The following is a 21,983-nucleotide window of genomic DNA, read 5'->3' as shown; positions in this document are numbered from 1 at the left end:
TAGAAAGAGTTGAATTCAGCAACTTGCAATGTCAACCAATAAGACCATAAGCATAGATACTGGCTTCAAAAAGTAATGTGTTTTTTTTTTTTTCATTCATTAGGACACAAATCCCACATAGTTTGTAATACTAGCCAACTGATTGTCTGAGTGGTAGTCAGCTGATAACGAAGAGATAGTATCCAGGTGGGGAAGAGCTAACTAGTAACATGCACTGGATGTTAAGTAGTAGCTAAGGTCATGGGGTCAGGGAATGGGAGACGTGTGTCTTTGGGCGAATGTTTGAGGGTCATCTTGGAAAAAAGTGTGCAAGAAAAGGTTGAGGAACCAATCAATATATTAAGCACCTAACAGGTGTGAGGCATTTTGCTGCATTGTGAGTGTGTAAGATGAATGAAATAAGCTCCATCTCTTGGACAGATCGGTGTTTAAAGGAAGAAAGATAAGTGTAAACAAGTAGTGGAAGAACTATGAGAATTTCTATAGTAGATGTCTTTATTCATACCATGTTCTTATCTAAAAGCTGCCATGTTCTGAGATGATTTTATTGAGAAGAATCTTTCCTGACATCTGTTTTTTCCCTAGGGCTTTTGGATTCCTTGAACCTGATACTTTGGGTATACTTTTGGTTTTATTGTTTGATTTTTTCCCCAAACCTAATAAATCACATCTTTCCCACTTGACACAGGCCTAAAACCATGTCCCTGGCTACAGCGTGAAACTTAGCACTTCCCGGGGTCCAATGACACGTTCTGATGGAGCCAGTGGACGAAACCCAGAATGCCAGCAGGCATCAGGTAAAATGTCATTCTCTGCCAGGTGGTCCAGTGCTTGTACACTGTAGGTGTCACCCATTCCAGATGCCCAAATCAAAGGAGCAGGACTGCATTCTTTGTTTCAAAGTGGGTGGGCAATTTGTTCAATCCCAGGGGCCTTTGGACTGTGAGACGTAGGCTGAGAAAGCCAATTCTTGGAAATCAAGGTGGCCGGCCCAGACCAGCTGAGGGCGCAGCAGGGAGGGGAGAGGAGGAGGAAAAAGCCTTGCAGGAAGAAGCTGAAAACTGACCTAGTTATTTTGATGGCACACTCGGCTGCATTTCGCCTGCGGGCCAAGTCCAGGCTCCCTGACAGGCAACGGAAACACCCACCGCCAAGGACTTCAAGTTTGGAGCTTTTTCAAGTGTTTTCTTTCCTTCTTTCTTTTTTTTTCATTTTTTTTCTTTTTGTAGTAAGGATGCCCTGCTCCATCAAGGATTATCTGCCCTCAAGCTGCTGAAAACAGCAATGGTAATTCAGCTGATTTGTGTTGAGTCAGTGAGCGCAGAGCGAGTGGATAAGCAGAGGGTGAGAGGCAAGGCCATCTGGCGGCCATGCACCACTCCCTTCAGGATCCGGAGAGCCTATGAGGACACATGGGGAGGAGTGTGGGTAGAGTGTGGGGGGCTGAAGAAACAGAGGCAGGTGCAGCCCTGCCTTGGTATATTTTGGGCTGTCTGCCAATAGCACACCCCCTCCACTCTGGTGATGAGAGCTGGGTTTTCTCCTAACTCTCTCTCTCCATCTTTCTTTTTTCTTTTCTTTTTTAAAATTTATTTATTTATTTATTTTGGCTGCGTTGGGTCTTCATTGCTGCACGCGGGCTTTCTCTAGTTGCGGCCAGCGGGGGCTACTCTTTGTTGTGGTGCGCGGGCTTCTCATTGCAGTGGCTTCCCTTGTTGCAGAGCACGGGCTCTAGGTGCGCAGGCTTCAGTAGTTGTGGCACGCGGGCTCAGTAGTTGTGGCTCGCGGGCTCTAGCGCGCAAGCTGAGTAGTTGCGGCACACAGGCTTAGTTGCTCCGCGGCATGTGGGATCTTCCCGGACCAGGGCTCAAACCCGTGTCCCCTGAATTGGCAGACGGATTCTTAACCACTGCGCCACCAGGGAAGTCCCTCCATCTTTCTTTTGGACCAGTTCTTGGGCTTGTAGATCAAACTGTAGTGCAAGATTTATCACCGGTGGCACTATTGACATTTGGGGCCAGACAATTCTTTACTGGAACACGGTGGGTTTAGCAGCATCTCTGGCCTCTACCCATTAGATGAATAGCCCCTGTTCCCTACTACCCCACCAAGCCGCTGATTTTATTTTTTAATTGAAGTTTAGTTGATTTACAATGTTGTGCCAATCTCTGCTGTACAGCAAAGTGGCTCAGTTTTACACACAGAGATGTTCTTTTTTAAAAAATATTCTTTTCCATTATGGTTTATCCCAGGAGATTGGATATAGTTCCCTGTGCTATACAGTAGGACCTTGTTGTTTATCCATTCTACGTGTAATAGTTTGCATCTACCAACCCCAAACTCCCACTCCATCCCTCTCCCACTCCCCTTGGCAACCACAAGTCTGTTCTCTATGCCTGTGAGTCTGTTTCTGTTTTGTAGATTTTTGTGTCATATTTTAGATTCCACATATAAGTGATAACATATGGTATTTGTCTTTCTCTGACTGACTTCACTTAGCATGATAATCTCTAGGTCCATCCATGTTGCTGCAAATGGCATTATCTCATTCTTTTTTATGGCTGAGTAATATTCCATTGTATACAATGTACCACATCTTCTGTATCCACTCCTTTGTTGATGGGCATTTAGATTGTTTCCATGTTTTGGCCCAAGCCCCCCGATTTGTGATAACAAAAAATGTCTCAAGGAATTAATAAACATCTCCAAGGGCGCAAATCATGCTCTTTTGAGAACCATTGCTAAAGAAACAGTGCATCCTTCCCAAATACTCTGACCATGGAACTTTACCTGCTTAGACTGGAGCAGAAACCCCTCCACATCCTTTCTTCAGACCCTCGTGTCATTTACATGCAGAAATGCTCAGAATACAGAAATGTTCTAAAGACACTTCATTATTTAGCATTGTTACTAAGGTTTCAATAAGAAATATACACACATAACTTGGAGATGACATTCTTAATAGCATATTGATTCTGAAAAATTTACCAGGTTATTTATTTTGACTCATCTATAGAATCTATGAAAATAAATTAAGGGAAATAAGACTGGAGAGTCAGGTTGGTGCTGGACTATGAAGGGTCTTGGCTATTAGGCTCAGAGGACTTTATTCTCTCGATGTTGGGAGACATATTGAAGGATTCCATACACCCTTCTTTTGCTACCATTACCCTGCACAAACTTTGACTCTGGCCAAATGGATCCACTCAAAGATATTCGACTAAACTGTATTTATGTCTACTTGGTAGAGGTTTAATAACCCATTTGGCTCACTGCCCAAATCTCTTGATCCTTTGGCCGCAATTGTTGTTTCAAAGCCCTCTTCAGATACAATAAAGAAGTTTAATTGGAAAGGATGGCCCTTCTAGAGGGTTGAGCCAAGCTCCATGGAGAATGGTGGACAGGTGAGCAACCCAGAGGTTACGGAATCAGAGGCAGATGAAGGAATATTCCCCACCCTAGGGTCTTGACCCCTCACACCTTTCCAGTTGGATTTCCGGATTGCAATGGACTGGAGAATGCCATGTGCTCCCACTTTTCCCCTTTCTAAAAGAAAAAAGCGTTCATTTCTGAATGAAATGTTTATTACGATTGTCTCGCTTTTGTTCAACTGCTGTATGTTGGGTGTGTGGAGGGGCAGAAATTTGTCCTTTTAGTACCTGGGTCTCTGGATCAAGAGGTGTCACATCTGGATATCAGGTAAAGGTGCTGTGCATCAGCTAGAGGTTCTGGACTTGGAACTCCATACCTTTCTTTCCTCCCTCCCTCCTTTCCTCCTTCCCTTTCTCCCCTTCTCCTTCTCTTCCCTCCTCCCTCCTTCCCTTCCTTCCACTCTCTCTCTCTTCCCCTTTTTCATTCTTTCCATTTCTTCATTCCTTCTTTCCTCTTACTTTTACTTTTTTCCTGTTTCTAGTCTGTTGATAAGATTCTGATGATTTGTCAACCTCCTATTTAGTGTGTGCAACCCTGACCAGAGTTTCTCTTTACTCAGATATAGTACTAATGGATTCTTCTTGACTTTATCTTTTAATTTAATTTTTATTTTATATGAGAGTATAGTTGATTTACAATGTTGTTTTGGTTTCAGGTGTACAGCAAAGGGATTCAGTCATACATATACATATATCCATTCTTTTTCAGATTCTTTTCCCAGTAGGTCCTTGTTGATTATTTATTTTATATATAGTAGTGTGTATCTGCTAATCCCAAACTCCTAATTTATCCCTCCCCCCACCTTTCCCCTTTGGTAACCATAAGTTTTTTTTGTTGTTGTTGTTGTTGTTTTTTGTTCTTTTTGCGGTACGCGGGCCTCTCACTGTTGTGGCCTCTCCCATTGCGGAGCACAGGCTCCGAACGCGCAGGCTTAACGGCTATGGCTCATGGGCCCAGCCGCTCCGTGGCATGTGGGATCTTCCCGGACTGGGGCACGAACCCGCGTCCCCTGCATCGGCAGGTGGACTCTCAACCACTGCGCCCCCAGGGGAGCCCCATAAGTTTGTTTTTGAAGTCTGTGAGTCTTTGACTTTATTTTTTTTTAACCACACATCTACTTACTTATTTTTCCTGAAATAGATTTTTGGAGCTTGGAATTGTGTCTCCACCACTTTTCTGTGGGTTTGCAGTTTGGGAGATGGGAAGAACCATACATAGGAAAAACAAGTTCTGGTCTCCTGATCATTTTATTAAACAACCACACCACCGCTTGAGGATGCATATTCAGATTATTCTCCAAATTCAGCTCGCAGCTATTTCCCCTTTAGAATTTTGTGACATTAAATTGTGACACCACCCCCCCTTTTTTTTTGGATTTCTGCTGGTGAATTTTTTGGAGGAGTCTGGGTTCTATTGCCTGTTGTTAAATTTGTTGGTATTAGAGATGGGCGCCTCTGTGATAGAGCTTCATTTCATCACCTTTCCTGAAAAAGCCAGCTCTTAAAATGTCCTCATTTGTTATTTCAAACGTAATTGAAATGGAACATCCTTTTAGAAAAGTGCACAAGTCATGTGTACAGCTTGATGATTTTTCTGAATATGAACCCACTCATTATCGAGAAATTGAACCCTGGAGCACTCACCAAGCCCATGTCACGGCAGCTCTCGCCACCATCCACTTTCAAGTTAACTGGTTTATAACACCGTAGGCTACTTGAGCCTAGTTTTGAACTTTATAGGAATGGAATCATACTGTGTATTTCCTTTTGTTTCTGGAATTTCCCTCAACATTAAGTTGTGAAATGCATTCGTGCTGTCGTATGCAGTGGCAGTTAGTTCAGTCTCCTTGCTCTACAGTAACCAGTTTGGGGAATGTGCCACGTTTTCTGTATCCATTTTACTGTTTACCGGCATTTGTGTACTTTGCAGTTTTTGCCCACTTTAAATTGTGCTGCTATGAACATTTTTGTACCTATCTTTTGGTGACTGTATATACAGGTATCTTTTGGGAGTAATGGTCCCCGGTGATAGAGTACTCACAGGTTTGGAGGCAGTGAGTACTTCAGGTTTCCCAAAGTGGTTCTACCCATTTATCTCTCACTAGCGGAGGATGAGAATCCTGATTGTTCCATATTCTTGTCAACGTTTGCTATTGTTTAGCTTTCTCACTGTAGCCATTATAATGGTTATGTTTTGGGATGCTATTGTGGTGAGATGACTCACCCTGATGACCAGTGAAGCTGACCGTCGTTACATCCCCTGCGGTGAAGTGCCTCTTTTTATCTTCCTTTTTTTCAGTTTTATTGAAGTATAATTGACAGAAAAATGGTAAGCTATTTAAAGTGTACAAAATGGCGATTTGATACATGCATACATTGTGAAAGGAGTCCCGTCATTGAGTTAATTAATTAACACATCCGTCGCCTCACCTATTTCCTTTATTTCTTTGGGGAGAACACAAGTTCTGTTCTCAGCAAATTTAAATGATAGAATTCAGTATGATCGGCTGCGGTCACCATGTTCTGTATTAGATCCTCAGACCTTATTCATCTTGTAACTGAAAGTTTGTTCCATTTTACCAATCTTTCCCTCTTTCTCACAATCCCCAGCCCGTGGCAATTGCCATTCTATTTCCTGTTCCTATGAGTTCAACTTTTTTTTTTTTAGATTCCAAATATTGTTTTAGTGGCTGTTTACCGGCATTTGTGTACTTTGCACTTTTAGAAAAGTGCACAGCCGTTATCGCGATACGAAAAGCTGATACCCGATAACGCAAAGCCGTTATCGCGAGACCCTGAGCGCGGTTAGGGGCCCCGCTCCGCCCACAGTCAGGCTCCCAGGGGGCCTCGCGGCAGAGAACGTGGGCAGAGGCGTGTGCACCCTTCTCCCTGGGCTCTCCGGGCCCTCTGGTGAGCTGGGGTACCGGGGACAGGCTCGGGGCTGTGTCCCGCGGAGCCCCAGAGCCCTCGCCGCGGCCGCATGCTGGCCGGACCCAGGCCTGGGAGCAGCGCGAACCTCTCCCGCTCGGTGACCTAATGGCGGCGGTCTCCGCGGGTTCCTCGGTCCACGGAGGCCTCAGCACCTGGCGTGTACGGACACGGCCATTCAGGTACCAGCTTCCACCACCTTCAGTCTTTCCATTCATTTCAAAACTGGGTCCAGCTTAGGTCAGTTGTCTCCCCTCGAGGAGGTGGCCGGGGGTCAGGGTTAAGTTGCCAGGACACTGCCCATCGTTACTTAAGGTCCACCTCTGTGATGGGGCTGCCCTCAAAGGAGGGCAGTTGTCGTGAGCTGGGAATTCACCTGATGGGTGTTTGCTACAGCAGGTACTCCTGTTGATCCGATACAAATGATTCTCTCCAGTTTAAAGGAAAAGCCTGAGGGCTGGCGGGGTCCTGGGCGCCTGGCTCCCTCAGTGACAACAGCTGGGCAGGCCCTGGGGACCTGGCCCTGAGGGCGCCGCCAGCTGAGATCTGCCTCTTTAGCCCAGCCTGGGCACTGGCGGGAGGACCCAGACTGGCTGCTGGACAGACGCTCCCGGGCAGGGTAACTGGCCAGACTGGGACCCCTTCCTCTTACCCAGAGCCTGGGCCTGGGAGGGTGAAAGTGCCCTTTCCGTCAGAACAGAGAATAATCATTGTTTTGGTGGAGATTTACAGGAACCTTGTGACCTGACCGTGACCTGACCTCAAGAACAAAAGATCTGACGCCAAGAAGTTTGCAACAACTAACCATGCCCCTCCCTCACCTTTCCTGTAAAAGGGCTTTGCTGAAAGCTTTCAGGGAGTTCAGGGTTTTTTAAGGCAGGAGCCAGACGTCTCCTTGCATGGCCCTGTAATAAACCTTTCTCTGCTGCAAACGCGGACGTTTTGGTATTGTTTGGCCTCACTGTGCCTGGGGCACACGAACTTAAGTTCAATAACAATATAAGTGACATCATGTAGTATTTGCTTGTCTCTATCTGGTTTATTCCATGTACCATAATACCTTCCAAGTTCATCCATATCACAAATGGCAGGTTTCCCTTCATTTTAAAGCCTGAATAATATTCCGCATATATATATATATTTTATCCGTTGTAGATTATCACTACAGATATATCGCATTTACTATTCTTTATTAGTCTATTATGTATAATATTCCATATTATATAAATAGTATACAATCATCTATCTATTTACCTATCTATCATCTATCTATCCATCCACGGACACACACACACTACATTTTCTTTATTTATTCGTCCATCAACAGACACTTAGGTTGTTTCCCTACCTTGGTTATTGTGAGTAATGCCACAATGAACAGGGGAGTGCAGATTTTTTTTAAGATAGTGATTTTATTTCCTTTGGATATAAACTCAGAAGTGGGATTACTGAATCATACGGTAGTTCTAGTTTTAATTTTTTGAGGATCCTCCGTGCTGTTTTCCATAGTGGCTGCACCAATTTACATCCCCACCAACAGTGCACGAGGGTTCCCTTTTCTCCACATCTCACAAGCACTTGTTATTTCATTTTGATGAGAGCCATTCTGACAGGTGTGAGGTGAATCTCACTGTGGTTTTGATTTGCATTTCCCTGATGATAAGGATGTTGAGCATCTTTTTATGTACCTGTTGGCCATTTGTATGTCTTCTTTGGAAAAATGTTCAGGTTTTTTGCCCATTTTTTAATTGAATTATTTGTTTTTTTGCTATTGCATTATACTAGTTCCTTGCATTTTTCAGATATTAACTCCGTATCGGATATGTGGTTTGCAAATATTTTCTCCCGTCTCACAGATTACCTTTTCATTTTGCTGCTGTTTGCTTTGCAGAAGCTTTTAAGTTTAATGTAGTCCTACTGGTTTAGTTTTGTTTTTATTCCTTCACTTTTAGTGTCAAATAAAAAAAATATTGCCAAGTCCAATGTCAAGGAGTTTTTTCCCCTATGTTTTCTTCTAGGAGTTTTATGGTTTCAGGTCTTATGTTCAAGCCTTTAATGCATTTTGAGTTGATTTTTGTGTATGGTGTAGGATAGAGGTCCAGTTTTATTCTTTTGCATTGGAAATTGGTTTTCTCCAACATTATTTATTGAAGAGACTATTCTTTTCCCATTGTGTATTCTTGGCTCCTCTATAAAAAATTAATTGATCGCATACGCATGGGTTTATTTCTGGGCTCTTGACTCTGTTGCATTGATCTATGTCTGTTTTTGTGCCAATTCCGTACTGTTTTGATTACTAAAGTCATACTTCGGAGGTATTAGGGTTCCGATCCAGACCAACACAATAAAGCAAGTATCACAATATTGCAATTCACAGGAGTTTTTTGGTTTTCTAGTGCATATTAAAGCTGTGTTTACACTATGCTGTGGTCTATTAAGTGTGCAGTAGCATTATGTCTAAAAAATGTATATACCCTAATTAAAAATTCTTTATTGCTAAAAAATGCTAAACATCACCCGAGCCTTCAGTGAGTCCTAACCTCTTTACTGGTGGAGGGTCTCGCCTCTGTGTTGATGGCTGCTGACTGACCAGGGTCATGGTTGCCGAAGGTTGGGGGTGGGCGTGGCAAGTTCTTAAAATAAGACAGCAGTGAAGTTTGCTGCATTGATTGAGTCTTCCTTTCAAGAATTTCTCTGTAGCCTGCAATGCTGTTTGATAGCATTTTATCCACAGTAGAATTTATTTCAAAATTGGAGTCAATCTTCTCAAATCTTGCCCCTGCTTTAGCAACTAAGTTTATGTAGTATTCTAAATTCTTTGTTGTCATTTCAACAATCTTCACAGCATCTTCACCAGGAGTAGATTCCATCTCATGAAACCACTTCCTTTGCTCATCCGTAAGAAGTAAATCTTCATCTGTTAACATTTTATCATGAGATTGCAGCAATTCAGGCACATCTTCGGGCCCCACTTCTAATTCTAATTTGATTGCTGTTTTCACCACATCTACAATTACTTCCTTCACTGAAGTTTTGAACCCCTGAAAGTCATCCATGAGAGTTGGAATCAACTTCTTCAAAACTCCTGTTAATGTTGATATTCTGACCTCTTCCTGTGAATTATGAATGTTCTTAACAGCATCTAGAATAGTGAATCTTTCCAGAAGGTTTTCAATTGACTTAGTCCAGATCTATCAGAGGAATCACTATCTATAACAGATATAGCCTTATGAAATGTATTTCTTAAATAAGACTTTAAAGTCAAAATTACTCCTTGATCCATGGGCTGCAGAATGGATGTTGTGTTAGCAGGCATGAAAACCACATGAATTTCATTGTACATCTCCCTCAGAGCTCTTACAAGACCAGCATTGTCAGTGAGCAGTCAAGTTTTGAAAGGAATCTTTTCTTCTGAGCAGTAGCCTCAGCAATGGGCTTAAAATATTTAGTAAACCATGTTGTAAACAGATGTGCTGTCATCCAGGCTTTGTTGTTCCATCTGTAGAACACGGAGTAGATTTAGCATCACTCTTAAGGGCCCTTAGACTTGCAGATGGTAAATGAGCATTGGCTTCAGCTTAAAGTCACCAGCTGCATTAGCCCCTAACAAGAGAGTCAGCCTGTCCTTTGATACTTTGAAGCCAGGCATTGACTTCTCCTCTCTAGCTGTAAAAGTCCTAGATGACATCTGCTTCCAGTAGAAGGTTATGATATCTACATTAACAATCTGTTCTTTAGTGTAGCCATCTTCATGAATTATCTTGGCTAGATCTTCTGGATAACTTGCTGCAGATTCTACATCAGCACTTGCTGCTTCACCTTGCACTTTTATATTATAGAGATTGCTTCCTTCCCTAAACCTCATGAACCAACCTCTGCTACTTTCAAACTTTTCTTCTACAGTTTCCACGACTTTCTTTGTCTTCAAAGAGTTGAAGAGAGTTAGGTCTTTGCTCTGGATTAGGCTTTGGTTTAAGGGAATGTTGTGGCTGGTTTGATCTTCTATCCAGACCACTAAAATGTACTCCACCTCAGCAATAAGGTTATTTCACTTTCTTATTCATGTTCACTGGAGTAGCACTTTTAATTTCCTTCAAGCACTTTTACTTTGAATTTACAATTTGGCTGTTTGGTACAAGAGACCTATCTTTCAGCCTATCTCCTCACTAAACTTAATTATTTCTAGCTTTTGATTTAAAGTGAGAGATATGCAACTCTTCCTTTCATTTGAACACTTAGAAGCCATTGTAGGATTACTAACTGGCCTAATTTCAATATTGTTGTGTCCCAGGGAATAGGGATGCCTGAGGTGACAGAGAGAGATGAGGGAATGGCTGGTGTCAGAACACATATAACATTTATCCATTAAGTTTGCCGTCTTACGTGGGTGTAGTTCATGGCACAGCAAAACAATTACAGTAGTAAAGTCAAAGGTCACTGATCACAGACCACCATGACAAATATATTATTAATGAAAAAGTTTGAAATATTGCAAGAATTACCAAAATGTGACAGAGACATGAAGGGAGCAAATATTGTTGGAAAAATCGCTTGAATAGATGTGCTCAATGCAGGGTTGCCACCAAACTTTCAGTTTGTGAAAAACACAGTCAATCTGTGAAACACAATAGAGCAAAGCACAAAAAGACAAGGTATGCCTATATAACTTTGTAATCAGGAAGTATGATGCTTCCAGGTTTGTTCTTCTTTTTCAAGATTACTTTGGCTATTCAGGGTGTTTTGTGGTTCCATATGAATTTTAAGATTTTTTTTCTATTTATTTGAAAAATGCCGTGGGAATTTTGGTAGGGATTGTACTGACTGTGTAGATTGCTTTGAGTAGTATGGGTATTTTAACAACATTAATTCTTTCAATCCATGAACATTGATATCTTTCCATTTATTTTTGTCTTCTTTAATTACTTTCATCAATGTTTTATAGTTTTCAGTGTATAGATCTTTTACCTCCTTGGTTAAATTTATTCTTAAGTACTTTTTTTGATGCTATTGTAAATTGGATTATTTTCTTAATTTCTATTTTTGATAGTTTGTTATTAGTTTATATAAATGCAACTGAGTTTTACATATTGGTTTTGTGTCCTGCCATGTTACTGAATTCATTGTGTAGTTCTGACAGTTTTTTATGGAGCCTTTAGAGTTTTCTATATTTAATATCATGTCATCTGCAAACAGAGACAATTTAACTTCTTTCTTTCCAGTTTAGATGTGTTTTATTTCTTTTTCTTGCTTAATTGTGCTGCCTAGGACTTCCAGTACTATGTTGAATTAAAGTAGCGAGAGTGTGCGTCTTTTTCATGATCTTAGAGGAAAAGCTTTCAGCTTTTCACCATTGAGGACAATGTTAGTTGTGGGCTTCTCATACATGGTCTTTATTATGTTGAAGTATATTCCTTCTATACCCAATTTGTTGATAGTTTTTTAACATATAAGAACATTGAATTTTGTCAAATGTTTTTTTCTGCATCCATTGAGATGATCATGATTTTTACCCTACATTTTTAAATTTTCTGTTTTTTTGATTTATTCTTTTTTCATTTTAAAAAAGTTACACTTGATGAATATACTGTTAGTACCCACAAGCCAGATAGTGGATATGTTGTTTTTTAAAATTTAATTTATATTTTTATACAGCAGGTTCTTACTAGTCATCAATTTTATACACATCAGTGTATACATGTCAATCCCAATCACCCAATTCATCACACCACCATCCCCACTCCCCTGCGGCTTTCCCCCCTTGGTGTCCATACGTTTGTTCTCTACATCTGTGTCTCAACTTCTGCCCTGCAAACCGGTTCATCTGTACCATTTTTCTAGGTTCCACATACGTGCGTTAATATGCGATATTTGTTTTTCTCTTTCTGACTTAACTTCACTCTGTAAGACAGTCTCTAGATCCATTCACGTCTCAACAAATGACCCAATTTCGTTCCCTTTTATGGCTGAGTAATATTCCATCGTATATATGTACCACATCTTCTTTATCCATTCGTCTGTTGGTGGGCCTTGCTTCCATGACCTGGCTATTGTAAATAGTGCTGCAGTGAACATTGGGGTGCATGTGTCTTTTTGAATTATGGTTTTCTGTAGTTATAGGCCCAGTAGTGGGATTGCTGGGTCATATGGTAATTCAATTTTTAGTTTTTTAAGGAACCTCTGTACCGTTCTTCATAGTGGCTGTATCAATTTACATTCCCACCAACAGTGCAAGAGGGTTCCCTTTTCTCCACACCCTCTCCAGCATTCGTTGTTTGTAGATTTTCTGATGATGCCCATTCTAACTGCTGTGAGATGACACCTCATTGTAGTTTTGATTTGCATTTCTCTAATAATTAGTGACATTGAGCAGCTTTTCATGTGCTTCTTGGCCATCTGTATGTCTTCTTTGGAGAAATGTCTATTTAGGTCTGCTGCCCATTTGTGGATTGGGTTGTTTTTTAATATTGAGCTGCATGAGCTGTTTATATATTTTGGAGATTAATCCTTTGTTGATTTGTTTGCAAATATTTTCTCCCATTCTGAGGGTTGTCTTGTTTATGGTTTCCTTTGCTGTGCAAAAGCTTTTAAGTTTCATTAGGTCCCATTTATTTATTTTTGGTTTTACTTCCATTACTCTAGGAGGTGGATCAAAAAAGATCTTGCTGTGATTTACATCAAACAGTGTTTTCCTGTGTTTTCCTCTAAGAGTTTTATAGTGTCCAGTCTTATATTTAGGTCTCTAATCCATTTTGAGTTTATTTTTGTGTATGGTGTTAGGGAGTGTTCTGATTTCATTCTTTTACATCTAGCTGTCCAGTTTTCCCAGCACCACTTATTGAAGAGACTGTCTTTTCTCCATTGCATATCCGTGCCTCCATTGTCATAGATTAGTTGACCATAGGTGCGTGGATTTATCTCTGGGCTTTCTATCTTGTTCCATTGATCTGTGTTTCTGTTTTTGTGCCAGTACCATATTGTCTTGATTACTGTAGCTTTGTAGTATAGTCTGAAGTCAGGGACTCTGATTCCTCCAGTTCCGTTTTTTTACCCTCAAGACTGCTTTGGCTATTCAGTGTCTTTTGTGTCTCCAAACAAATTTTAAGATTTTTTTTTCTAGTTCTGTAAAAAATACCATTGGTAATTTGATAGGGATTGCATTGAATCTGTAGATTGCTTTGGGTAGTATAGACATTTTCACAATATTGATTCTTCCTATCCAAGAACATGGCATATCTCTCCATCTGTTGGTATCATCTTTAATTTCTTTCATCAGTGTCTTATAGTTTTCTGCCTACAGGTCTTTTGTCTCCCTAGGTAGGTTTATTCCTAGGTATTTTATTCTTTTTGTTGCAATGGTAAATGGGAGTGTTCCTTTAATTTCTCTTTCCGATTTTTCATCATTAGTGTATAGGAATGCAAGAGATATCTGTGCATTAATTTTGTATCCTGCAAATTTACTAAATTCATTGATTAGCTGAAGTAGTTTTCTGGTGGCATCTTTAGGATTCTCTATGTATAGTATCATGTCATCTGCAAACAGTGACAGTTTTACTTCTTTTCCAATTTATATTCGTTTTATTCTTTTTCTTCTCTGATTGCCGTGGCTAGAACTTTCAAAACTATGTTGAATAATAGTGGCGAGAGTGGACATCCTTGTCTTATTCCTGATCTTAGAGGAAATGCTTTCAGTTTTTCACCATTGAGAATGATGTTTGCTGTGGGTTTGTCATATATGGCCTTTATTATTTTGAGGTAGGTTCCCTCTATGCCCACTTTCTGGAGAGTTTTTTTAATCATAAATGGGTGTTGAATTTTGTCAAAAGCTTTTTCTGCATCTATTGAGATGATTGTACGGTTTTTCTTCAATTTGTTAATATGGTGTATCACATTGATTGATTTGCATATATTGAAGAATCCCTGCATCCCTGGTATAAATCCCACTTGATCATGGTGTATGATCCTTTTAATGTGTTCTTGGATTCTGTTTTCTGGTATTTGGTTGAGGAGTTTTACATCTATATTCATGATTGATATTGGTCTGCACTTTTCTTTTTTTGTAGTATCTTTATCTGGTTTTGGTATCAGGGTGATGGTGCCTTCATAGAATGAGTTTGGGAGTGTTCCTTCCTCTGCAATTTTTTGGAAGACTTTGAAAAGGACGGGTGTTAGCTCTTCTCTAAATGTTTGATAGAATTCACCTGTGAAGCCATCTGGTCCTGGACTTTTGTTTGTTGGAAGATTTTTAATCACAGTTTCAATTTCATTACCTGTGATTGGTCTGTTTATATTTTCTATTTCTTCCTGGTTCAGTCTTGGAAGGTTATACCTTTCTAAGAATTTGTCCATTTCTTCCAGGTTGTCCATTTTATTGGCATAGAGTTGCTTGTAGTAGTCTCTTGGGATGCTTTATATTTCTGTGGTGTCTGTTGTAACTTCTTTTTCATTTCTAATTTTATTGATTTGAGTCCTCTCCCTCTTTTTCTTGGTGAGTCTGGCTAATGGTTTATCAATTTTGTTTATCTTCTCAAAGAATCAGCTTTTAGTTTTATTGATTTTTGCTATTGTTTTCTTTGTTTCTATTTCATTTATTTCTGCTCTGATCTTGATGATTTCTTTCCTTCTGCTAACTTTGGGTATTGTTTGTTCTTCTTTCTCTAGTTCCTTTAGGTGTAATGTTAGATAGTTTATTTGAGATTTTTCTTGTTTGTTGAGGTAGGCTTGTATAGCTATAAACTTCCCTCTTAGAACTGCTTTTGCTGCATCCTATAGGTTTGGGATCATCGTGTTTTCATTGTCATTTGTCTCTAAGTATTTTTTGATTTCCTCTTTGATTTCTTCAGTGATCTCTTGGTTATTTAGTAACGTATTATTTAGCCTCCATGTGTTTGTGTTTTTTACGTTTCTCTTCCTGTAATTCATTTGTAATCTCATAGCGTTGTGGTCAGAAAAGATGCTCGATATGATTTTAATTTTCTTAAATTTACTGAGGCTTGATTTGTGACCAAGATGTGATCTATCCTGGAGAATGTTGTGTGCGCACTTGAGAAGAAAGTGTAATCTGCTCTTCTTTGATGGAATGTCCTATAAATGTCAAATCTGTCTGGTCTGTTGTGTCATTTAAAGCTTCTGTTTCTTTATTTTCATTTTGGATGATCTGTCCATTGGTGTAAGTGAGGTGTTGAAGTCCCCCACTATTATTGTGTTACTGTCGATTTCCTCTTTTAGAGCTGTTAGCAGTTGCCTTATGTATTGAGGTGCTCCTGTGTTGGGTGCGTATATATTTGTAATTGTTATATCTTCTTCTTGGATCGATCCGTTGATCCTTATGTAGTGTCCTTCCTTGTCTCTTATAACATTCTTCATTTTAAAGTCTATTTTATCAGGTATGAGTATTGCTACTCCAGCTTTCTTTTGATTTCCATTTGCATGGAATATCTTTTTCCGTCCCCTCACTTTCAGTATGTATGTGTCCCTAGGTCTGAAATGGGTCTCTTGCAGACAGCATATATATGGGTCTTGTTTTTGTATCCATTCAGCAAGCCTGTGTCTTTTGGTTGGAGCATTTAATCCATTCACATTTAAGGTAATTATCGATATGTATGTTCCTTTGACCATTTTCTTAATTGTTTTGGGTTTGTTTTTGTAGGTCCTTTTCTTCTCTTCTGTTTCCCACTTAGAGAAGTTCCTTTAGCATTTGTTGTAGAGCTGGTTTTGTAGTGCTGAATTCTCTTAGCTTTTGCTTGTCTCTAAAGCTTTTGATTTTTCCATTGAATCTGAATGAGATCCTTGCTGGGTAGAGTAATCTTGGTTGTAGGTTCTTCCCTTTCATCACTTTAAGTATATCATGCCATTCCCTTCTGGCCTTGTAGAGTTTCTGCTGAGAAATCAGCTGTTAACCTTATGGGAGTTCTCTTGTATGTTATTTGTCATTTTTTCCCTTGCTGCTTTCATTAATTTTTCTTTGTCTTTAATTTTTGCCAGTTTGATTACTATGTGTCTCGGTGTGTTTCTCCTTGGGTTTATCCTGTATGGGACTCTCTGTGCTTCCTGGACTTGGTGGCTATTTCCTTTCCCATGTTAGGGAAGTTTTTGAGTATAATGTCTTCAAATATTTTCTCTGGTTCTTTCTCTCTCTCTTCTCCTCCTGGGACCCCTATAATGCGAATGTTGTTGGTTTAATGTTGTCCCAGAGGTCTCTTAGGCTGTCTTCATTTCTTTTCATTCTTTTTTCTTTATTGTGTTCTGCAGCAGTGAATTCCACCATTCTGTCTTCCAGGTCAGTTATCCGTTCTTCTGCCTCAGTTATTCTGCTATTGATTCCTTCTATGTAGTTTTCATTTCAGTTATTGTATTGTTCATCTCTGTTTGTTCTTTAATTCTTCTAGGTCTTTGTTAAACATTTCTTGCATTTTCTCAATGTTTGCTTCCATTCTTTTTCTGAGTTCCTGGATCATCTTCACTGTCATTATTCTGAATTCTTTTTCTGGAAGGTTGCATATCTCCACTTCATTTAGTTGTTTTTCTGGGGGCTTTTCTTGTTCCTTCATCTGGTACATAGTCCTCTGCCTTTTCGTCTTCTCTGTCTTTCTGTGAATGTGGTTTTTCTTCCACAGGCTGCAGGATTGTAGTTCTTCTTGCTTTTGCTGTCTGCCCTCTGGTGGATGAGGCTATCTAAGAGGCTTGTGCAAGTTTCACGGATCTGTTTTGCCTCTTTCTGAGGTTTCACCTTATCTTGCAAATCATACTGGCCAGTTCCTTTATAGCTGATTCCAAGCCACCAAGGAAGTCCTTGTTTATCCTTTACTGCAGAATAATGGACTCCATAGGTCGGTAGAGCTTCTACTATTTTCATATACTGAACCTCAGGTTGACCCCGAGTCAGACCTTTGATTTTCAAGTAATGCTCAATTACCCTGTCCTCACAGTAGGCAAGGGAGGGGTGCTCCTGTAGAGTTTTGGTTGGAAAGGCTGGTAATGTCTTTAAATCTTTCCTGGCATTTTCATCACCAGGGGTCCCTCAGGGAGGTGGCGCTAGATCTAGAGGACCAGTGGCTGCTTGACTGGTTCTCTGGACTCCTACCCTTCATTTTTTTAATGTGATGTATCACATTGATTGATTTACATATGTTGAAGTATCCTTGCATCCCAGGAATAAGTCTTACTTGATCATGGCTGAAATGAAGGGAGAAGAACAGATTTTTTTTGTTATAACATGAATTATCAGCAGTAATATTTGCTACCAATTATTGAAGCATTATTATGTGCTAGGCATCTTCAAGATTCTCTTGACATTACCCATTTGCCCTTGTCATTATTCTTACCTTTGGGAAATAGAAAAATACTGCATGTATTTTATTATTCAATCATCATGACCATATGGTATTATTGTTTCAATTTCACAGGTAAGACACAGAGTCTCAGAGAATCTTTTTATCAAACATTTATCAAAACACTTAAAACATTTATTAGTAAATTTATCATAAGATACCATGTTAGTGAGTGGAGGGGCTGAAATCTGAACCCAGATTATCTGATTCCATAGTCCAACTCTTAATCTCAAGCATTAACCCCACTGTATGAGTTTCAGCAGCAAAGCCAACTCCAGAGACACCACCTTTCTTTTCATGTTAGACTCTAAAATGTATGTCAGCAATTTCCTGTGGGATGTTATAACTTTAGTAACATGCTTCATAAAAATTACGTGATTTTTAAATAAGAAGATGGTGGACTAGGTAAGACAGGAATTATTAATCCCCAAAGTCCAATAAAGAGAATAAAGCTCCAAGGGGATAGGTAACTCCTCAAGGCCCCTCTAGTAGGTGGCAGACTCATATAGGACTTCAATGGCTGTGTCTCCATGCGTTACACTGCTGTGCTTTGCTACCCTTCCTTGTATGGCATCTATAACAGGAACAATTTTAATTTGTTTTGTTCTGAGAGTATGACTGATGGTAGTGATGAGAACATAGTCCTTTCAGGTTGATTGTGCAGAGTTATGGTATTTGAAGGGGAAAATATGTACAGTCTGTGCTAATAAATCAGAAAAAAGGGGAAAAGGCAGGAATACAACTAAGCCTGTGAAATTGGGAGTAATTTGGTTATTAAAAAAATAATAAGGCCTGTAGGAAATGTTTTAGCTCTACAAACAATTTATTATCTTCAAAGCATTACAAAATCAGAATCAATAAAGATGTAGTTCCTCCAAAAACAAGGCGTGAGTGATGGGAATTCACTGAGGTCAGTTATATTTCATGTGAAATAAGTGAAATAAATGGCGCTTTTGTATCACAGTGGGAGCTGTGAACACAGAGTAATTAGTCAATAATTTAATGATACATTGGCCACTGACACGTTATTCTGTGAATTACAGAACAGTGTGCTGTAGATTCTTTTCGAATTTGACTTAGGAATCATGAAGTTTTAAATTTGTTTAATGTTTCTGATTATTCTAAAACTTTATGACTGAATTTGTCTTAATCTTATCTTAATTTAGATTTTTTTTTCTTTTTTTGTTTGCACTGTGTGGCTTGTGAGATCTTAGTTCCCTGATCAGGGATTGAACCCAGGACATGGCAGTGAAAATGCTGAATCCTAACTGCTGGACTGCCAGGGAACTCCCTAGAACTTTTAATTTATTTTAAATTTATCTCTGTCTCTCTCTTCCCTCTCTCCCTCCCTCCCTTCCTTCTTTCTTTCTTCATCCTTCCTTCCTTCCTTCCTTCTTCCTTCTTTCTTCCTTCCTTCCTTCCTTCCTTCCTTCCTTCCTTCCTTCCTTCCTTCCTTCCTTCCTTCCTTCCTTCCTTTCTTTCTTTCTTTCTTTCTTTCTTTCTTTCTTTCTTTCTTTCTCTCTCTCTCTTTCTCTCTTTCTCTCTTTCTCTCTTTCTTTCTCTCTTTCTCTCTTTCTTTCCCCTCCCTCCCTTCCTTCCTTCCTTCTGTTCTTCCTATAGTTCCTCTGTCTGGGCCCTCTTTTTGGATATGAGGTAATTTATGGGCAAGCAATCATCTTTGTCTTCCCCCAATTTTCAGCCCTCCCTGTGGTACAGTACCTGGGAGTCACATCTCTTGGACACACATCTAGTGGGGGACTAACTTACCCATAACAAATTATGCTGGACTGCCTATCCTTTCTTCTCTCTCACCCTACACCCAGCTGTCAATCACTTAATATGTGATTGTCCTCTGCCGGAACCACCTTCAAGATTCTCTCGCTACTACCCCATTCCTATTATTCTTCCTATTCCTTGGAAGATAGAAAAAGGACACTCCTGTCCTCTTCCTTGGTAGGTCACATTCTACCACCCCCTTTTAGAGAACTACCCCCAAATTGGGAGTAGTTAATTTGATCGCCCAGAGTCCAATTGCTTGACCAATAGAACATGGTGGAAGTGAGCAGCTTCCAGGCCCATGCCTTAAAGATTGTCAACTACAGCTCCCAATCTCTTAGAAAACTCACCCTTGAAACCCAGCTGTCATGCTGTAATGAAGCTCACGCAGCCCCCAGGGGACGCCTACAGGGAGAGGAGCTGAGTCCCCAGGCCAGTAGCTCTGGCTGAACTCCCAGCTGATGGCCAAGACCAGCTTGCCACTTGTGAGTGAAGCAACTGGGAAGTAGATTCTCTATCTCAGATGATTCCATGTTGTCCTTGCTGGGCTGTGCCCAACTTGCACATTAGTGGATGAAATAAATGATAGCTGTTAATCAACAAAGCTCTCATTACCCAACATTCAATCAGTGGCTGGTACACAAAGCTGATTAATCCTCTATCCTGTGTGCTCCCAAGTTGCTGCTTTCTGGTCATGTTTGCTTTCCTTAGGAAAAAATGGGATGTGCTCCCACTAAGTCTTCCTTAACTCTGTGGCCTGGGTGGTTAACACTCAGGCTGTAGTTGGGCGCACTTCCTACAGGGGAAATGTCTCTGGGGCATTTCTAACTTGACTGTTGACTTAGGCTTTGGGAAGCCATGCCTGCTATGGAGAGCCAGCAGGTCACGTGCGAAGCTCCCTTGTTGCACCATGGGAGTCGGGTGGGGAACTTCTTTTCTCTTAGTGTTGCCACACTCTTTTCTTTCTCCCTCTTTAGTGTTTTATTTACTGGCCAGAGGTCATTTCTATTTGCACTCCCGTCTTCTCCCTCTTTCCCCAGCCTTCCTCCACAGTCCAACTACATAAACACAGGACTGTTCTCCACCAGCAGCTCATGACCCAAGGTGCATATTAGGATGACCTATGGATCTTAAAATACAGGCACTTAGGATCTACACTTAGGAGATTCTAAATCCAAACATCCCGGTATTTGGCTTAGGCATATGTGTTTTTAAAGAAATGTCATAGGTGATTCTTTGAAGGTCACTGTCTGAGACACCCTGCAAATATACCCTTGGATTAAGCTTTATGTGCCTTGTACTTTGTGGACATTTGACTTGACTTAAGGGCCATTGTTGCTCATTCCTTTGCTGTATAATGAAAAATTTTAAATGTTAGCCTTGCTCAAGTTTTTACTTTCTAGCACATGAGTTTCATTTAGGATTTCCCTCTAACTTCTCACGTTGTCTGCTGCTTTCTGAGCCAAGAGCTGTTCATTGTCCAGTGAGAGTTTGATCAGATCTGTGTACAATGAGATGATTAATACCTGCAGATACAAAGATCCTAGGATAAAAGTGATGCCTTCCCCCTTAAATAACAGCTCCATGGAACAGGCCATTTCCTGGAACCCATGCTGTCACCATCTCCCATTTCCCTCTTCTCGGTGTGTTCACACTCATGCCTTTTCCTTTGCATGTTCTTGGGAACTCTATTCTTCCCTACCAAGTCACAGTATCTTCTTTAAGAAGGTTTGAAAAGCCATTCCCCACAGAGTCTCTGCTGGTTGCTGCAGGGTTGCTCTGCCTGTAACCCCCTGGCATTCACCTTCCCAGTTCCTGCAGATGACGTCCTACTGCCAGCACCTTCGACCCTCTACAGAGGACTTCCTCTTGCCCCCGTGCAAGGAAGGCTGGAAGTGCTGTGGAATTAACACCTTCCGCCTTCCTCAGCCAAAGACAGATGGGCGTGAGTGAGGCAACTTTGCCTGCGTATTTTTTGTTTTTCTTGGTTCTTTTTTTTTAACTTAATTTTTATTTTGTATTGGGGTATAGTTGATTTACGAGGTTGTGTTAGTTTCAGGTGTACAGCTAAGTGATTTCAGTTATACATATACGTATATCCACTCTTTTTCAGATTCTGGTTATTACAGAGCATTGAGTAGAGTTCCTTGCGCTATACCGTAGATCCTTCTTGGTTATCTATCTTATATATAGTAGTGTGTGTATGTTAACTCCAAATTCCTAATTTATCCCTCCCTGACACCTTTTCTCTTTAGTAACCATAAGTTTGTTTTCTATTTGTTTTCTAAGTCTGTAAATCTGTTTCTGTTTTGTAAATAAGTTTATTTGTGTCATTTTTTTTTAGATTCCACATATGAGTGATATCATATGATATTTGTCTTTCTGTGTCTGACTTACTTCACTCAGTATGACAATCTCTAGGTCCATCCATGTTGCTGCAAATGGCATTATTTCGTTCATTTTATGGCTGAGTAATATTCCGTTGTGTGTATGTGTATATATCTACCACATCTTCTTTATC

This window comes from Pseudorca crassidens, chromosome 5 (genome assembly GCF_039906515.1).
Source record: "Pseudorca crassidens isolate mPseCra1 chromosome 5, mPseCra1.hap1, whole genome shotgun sequence".
Taxonomy (NCBI): Eukaryota; Metazoa; Chordata; class Mammalia; order Artiodactyla; family Delphinidae; genus Pseudorca; species Pseudorca crassidens.
The sequence above is the reverse complement of the archived record's forward strand: the minus strand, read 5'-3'. Positions refer to the sequence as shown.